Consider the following 6,000-nt stretch of genomic DNA (forward strand, 5'->3'; position numbering starts at 1 on the left):
GGTCCGCAGGCAGTTCAATGAACTCAGAGCGAGGTACGCAGGCGAACAGTTGAGCAGGGTGCGTACTGTAAGCAGGAAAGCAGTTGAGCAGGGTGCATACTGTAAGCAGGCAAGCAGTTGAGCAGGGTGCTTACTGTAAGCAGGCAAGCAGTTGAGCAGGGTGCTTACGTAAGCAGGCGAGCAGTTGAACAGGGTGCTTACTTCTCTTAAGATCTTTGTTTATCATTGCTGTGTTCTGGGTTTGATTCTATTATTGTTGATTTGGTTACTACAGTTGACTGTGTGATTTTCTTATACTTTATGATCATTTGATGCTTATGGATCCAGTTTGAAAATTTATGAAAAGTGGTCCTTGTAAGAAAAGAAGTAGGGGGTTGTAGCTCCCTTCCAGGAGAGACTGGAAAACGAGAGAGAGTTGTAGCTCTCTGCAGGTTGCAGCCTGTGTACTGGTAAAGGACTGCACCAGTACAAAACCATTGTAAAAGGAGTTTCTAATTTGAAAGAAGATAGAGACATATTGCAGCAGGTGGTTTTCACCCACATTGGGTTTCCACCTTACATCTTGTGTTCTTTGGTGTGACTATCTATTTTCTTTGTTCATGCTCATTATTTTATGGTACTGACATGCAAAAATAATTCAAAGAACAAATAAAGAAGATTTATTAAAAGAATTAGATAATACTGATTCACCCCCCCTCTCAGTATTATTTCCAACAATTGGTATCAGAGCAGGTCCTTCAGAGAAGCTTGATCGCTTGAAGGTAGATCGTTCATCATGAGCAACTACGAGAGAGAAGCATCAATCAGGCCACTAGTTTTTGATGGGACAAACTTCAATTATTGGAAGGTAAGAGTTACTGCCTATCTTCAATCTCTTGGTACAGAATTTTGGGACATCGTAGAGACAGGCTACGCTTTTCCTTCAGCTACTCCTACAGATGCAGCCGAGAAAAATAAGTATGAAACAAATGCGAAAGCAGTCAGTACTCTATTAGGATGTATATCTCAATCAGAATTCATGAAGGTAATGCACTATAAATCCGCAAAAGAGATATGGGACAAAATTGTCACGAGCTATGAAGGAGATGAACAGGTAAAGCGTGCTAAACTTCAAACTCTCAGAATTCAGTATGAGACTCTCAAAATGTATAATGATGAAAGTGTGGCTACCTATTTTCTTCGGGTAGATGAGGTTGTTAATTGTATGAAAATTTTGGGTGAAGAAATAAAAGAGGCTATTGTGGTTGAAAAGGTTCTAAGATCATTGTCCCCCAAGTTTGAATCTAAAGTATCTGCAATAGAAGAAAAGGAAAATCTACGAATTCTTACTATGTCTCAGCTACATGGAATTCTAACTGCTTATGAAATGAGAAAGGGAGGTCGATCAGACAGAAGAGAAGCTGCTTTCAAGGCATCAGGCAAAGGAGATTATTATGAAGCAAGCCACGTCCCAGAAGAAGAGGAAGAAGAATCAAATTTTGTCAGAAATCTTCAAAGGGGTTCTGGAAGGTTCAGAGGTAAGTTACCTTTTAAATGCTTTGCTTGTGGAAGAGTAGGTCATTATGCTGCAAAATGTCCTTATAAGGATAAAGGAAAGGAACCTGATAGATGGAACAAGAAACAGAATGCAAATAAGAAAAGCTACTACACTCATGAAGATAGTGATGGTCTATCAAACAGTGATGAAGATGAACAAGGTAATGAATATAATTTGTTAATGGCATTAGAAGATGATGATTATATGGATGCTATAGATGTGGATAACCTTTATGATGAAATTACTAGACTCAAGAGATGTATAGAAGAAAAGAACATGATCATTGATACTCTACAATTTCAAATTGATGAAAAAGAAAAACATCTTGAAAAATTAGAAGGTGAAATTGTTGGTCTTAGAAAAGAGATTGAGAAAACAAAAGCTATTAATCTCAAGTTTGTCAAAGGATCTGAAACTTTGGATGAGATTATCAATGTGCAGCGGTCTCCACTAAATAAGACAGGTCTGGGCTATAATGGAGAAACTTCTCAAGCATCCACCTCAAAAAGTTATCTTGATGCAGCAAGAAGAAATGAGCAAAAGCACAATGAAGATCATCAGGTAAAGCAGGGACGAATTACAAACAGAAACTATCAGGGGCAATCCATCTTAAGAGTGAACAAAAGCTACAACCAGCCACAGGTAAAATCTTCTCAATTTGGTTCAAGAATAGATGACAATAGAAATTACAATCAATTGGCTGGTAGATTCGATAACCGCAGAAGTTTCTTCAATGGACAATGCTTTTCTTGCCATAACTTTGGTCACAAAGCAGCTCAATGTGTTGCATATAAAACGATCATGACTAGGGAAGCTCAAAAACAAAGAAGTATGACCGGGATTACAAAAAGGACCTATAACAACTTTTCGGTTCTTGAAAATGAAGTTGAATGTTCTATTTGCAATAACTTTGGTCATGAAGACTCTGAATGCAGGAGCAGGTTTCAGCAGAAAAAGGAACAAGCCTCAAGCACCAAAACATGGAGAATAAAGGAACCACAAACAGAAAGATGTGGGATAGCTTTTTATGCAGAGGGACAGGAAAATCTATGGTACATTGACAGTGGATGTTCGAAGCATATGACAGGTGATAAAGAAAAACTTGAGTCATATTCTGCTCTAGAAAAAGGAAAGAAAGTCTCTTTTGGAAATGATACTCCTGCAACTATAAAAGGAAAAGGCATTGCTCAGTTAAAAGAAAAGGTCAAGGCTGGAAATGTTTTGTATGTTGATGGATTGAAGCATAATCTTCTAAGTGTCAGCCAGATGTGTGATCAAAGAACCGAGGTTATATTCAGATCAAATGGATGTCTTGTTCGTGATCTTGATACAGGTAAAACAGTGATCAAAGGCAAAAGAACTCCAAATAATCTGTACATATTTGAAGAAGGACAACAAAAATGCTATCTGAGCAAGGATGATGAACACTGGTTATGGCATCGGAGGTTGGGACATCTAAGCTTTTCACAAATAAGGAAAGCATGCAAATATCAGGCAGTTCGCGATCTTCCAGATATCAAAATTCCTGACAACACCATATGCAAATCATGTCAGTTTGGAAAACAAACCAGAACTAACTTTCCAGAGAAAGAAGGATCAGCTAGCATGCCTCTTGAGCTAGTACATACAGATACATGCGGTCCTTTCAGGAAAAGAACACCTCGAGGAGAAGAATACTTGATATTATTCATTGACGATTTCTCCAGGTTTGTCTGGTTAGGACTTATGAAGCACAAAGATGAAGCATTCGAAAAATTCAAATCCTTCAAAGCCTTGGTTGAAAATGAATCAGGTCACAAAATTAAGTGCCTCAGATCCGACAGAGGTGGGGAATTTACTTCAAATGAATTTTTCGATTTCTGTGAAGAACATGGGATAAGAAGAGAATTCTCTACAGCAAGAACTCCTCAGCAAAATGGAGTTGTGGAAAGAATGAACAGAACAGTCCAACAAATGGCTCGTGCTATGCTTGATGAGTCAGGAACTCTCGCAACTTTCTGGGGTGAAGCTGCACATGCTGCAGTTGTTATTCTCAACAAAACAAATGTCTGGGTGAACAGCACTCAAACTCCTCATGAGCTCTGGAGTGGTAGGACTCCTTCGGTAAAGCACTTCAAAATCTTTGGGAGCAAATGCTATATCAAGAATACTGATGAGCAGCTTGGCAAACTTGAACCTAGAGCAGATGAAGGCATTCTTCTTGGTTACTCTCCACATAGCAAAGCATACAAATGCTACAATAAAAGACTTGGCAGAATTGTTGACAGCATTGATGTAGTGGTTGATGAGAAGGGATACATTCCTAGGCAAGTTCATCATGAAGACATCGAAGAAGATGAAGGTTACCCCCAACGACAGAATGATGAAGAAGAAGAACCAGAGGAGCAAACAAAAATAGAAGAAAAGACTCCATCTAGATATGTTCAGAAGAATCATCCAGAATCTCAGATTATGGGGCAGAAAGAAGCAGGTGTACAAACAAGAAGAACAGTTGCAGAAGCTTCAAGCTATTTGGCATTACTCTCCTCTACTGAACCACAAAATGTGAAAGAGGCATGCAAAGATGAATGTTGGGTGAAAGCAATGGATGAAGAACTTGAGCAGATCGAAAAGAACAACACTTGGGAGCTGGTTCCTAGACCAAAGGATAAGAATGTTATCGGAACAAAATGGGTCTTCAAAAATAAATTGAATGAAAATGGAGAAGTAATTAGAAACAAAGCCAGACTTGTTTGTAAAGGGTATGCGCAGTAAGAAGGAATAGACTTTGAAGAAACCTTTGCTCCTGTTGCAAGACTTGAGGCCATCCGAATGTTCCTTGCTCTCTCAAGTTTTCAAAACTTCAAAGTATTTCAAATGGACGTGAAATCAGCCTTTCTGAATGGAGACTTGGAAGAAGAAGTATACATTGAACAGCCAGATGGGTTCATTCTTGGAAATGATCCAAATCTTGTATGCAGATTGAAAAAGGCTCTCTATGGTCTCAAACAAGCTCCAAGGGCTTGGTACTATCGTTTGGACAAATATCTTCATCAACAAGGTTTTTCAAAAGGATCAGCAGATAGCAATCTTTATATAAAAGTTGAAAATGACAAATTGCTAATACTTGTTGTGTATGTAGATGACATTATTTTTGGAAGCAATGAAGAATCTATGAGTCAAAGTTTTGCCTTGGTCATGCAGAAAGAATTTGAAATGTCCTTGCTAGGAGAACTGACATATTTCCTTGGTTTGCAAATCCAACAAAAAGAAGGAGGAATCTTTTTATCTCAAACCAAGTATCTCAAACAGATTTTGAGAAATATGGTATGGAAGATGCAAAACCAGTATGTACACCCATGGTCACAGGATGTAGCCTCAGTGCAAATGATGAATCTGCAGCAGTACATCAACCAACCTACAGATCTATGATTGGAAGTTTACTTTATTTGACAGGTACCCGACCGGACATCATGCATGCAGTTGGAATAGTTGGAAGATTTCAAGCAAATCCGAAGGAGACTCATCTTCAGGCAGTGAAGAGAATTTTCAAATATCTTCAAGGGACTCAAAATTATGGCTTATGGTATCCTAGAGATACAGATCTTACACTTCATGCTTATACAGATGCAGATTGGGCCGGAAGCGTGGATGACAGGAAAAGCACAAGTGGTGGTGCGTTCTTTATGGGTTCCAGATTGGTATCTTGGTTCAGCAAGAAACAGAGTTCGATTGCCTTGTCTACAGCTGAAGCGGAATATGTTGCTGCTGCATCTTGTTGCACCCAACTCCTTTGGATTATGCAGACTTTGCAGGATTTTCAAATCACTTGTACACCACCTATCCCCATCTTATGTGATAACACAAGTGCAATCAGCATCTCAAAGAATCCGGTTATGCATTCAAAAACCAATCACATACCAATCAAGTATCATTTTCTCCGGGAAAAAGTGCTTGAACAGAAGGTCAAGTTGGAGTATGTTCCTTCTAAGGAACAAGTTGCTGATATTCTCACCAAACCATTGCCCAGGGACACTTTTGAATACCTCAGGCAAAAGCTGGGGGTTGTTGATGCATCATCTTATTGTTGAACCTCTTCTCATTGATGGTACAGGTTCAGGGGGAGCATATAATGCATTGTTGGCATTATGGAGGATGTGCAGAAGGAGATCTTGGAAGTAGCTGCAATATGTCTCTATCTCTTTCATGGTGGATTATGGTTCTTCGTTGCAGATCTGGTTCATATTCAGGGGGTGCATGTTCTTAGGGGGAGCATAACCCTTTGCCCTTGATGTCAAAGGGGGAGAATGAAGCTGAAGTTTTGAGGTTGCCATCAAGTCCAAAGGGGGAGATTGTTGGCATTATGGCTAAAGTGTTGTCCTTGATGGCAACCCATTCAGGTGATAGATCACAGTACTTCAAGTCAGCAGCAGAGATTGATGATCAGCTATCAAATATTGAAGAAAATAAGGGGTACGCAGGTA

This window comes from Pinus tabuliformis, chromosome 2_2 (genome assembly GCF_031772625.1).
Source record: "Pinus tabuliformis cultivar Carrire ecotype Pingquan chromosome 2_2, CPIR1, whole genome shotgun sequence".
NCBI classification, from domain to species: domain Eukaryota; kingdom Viridiplantae; phylum Streptophyta; class Pinopsida; order Pinales; family Pinaceae; genus Pinus; species Pinus tabuliformis.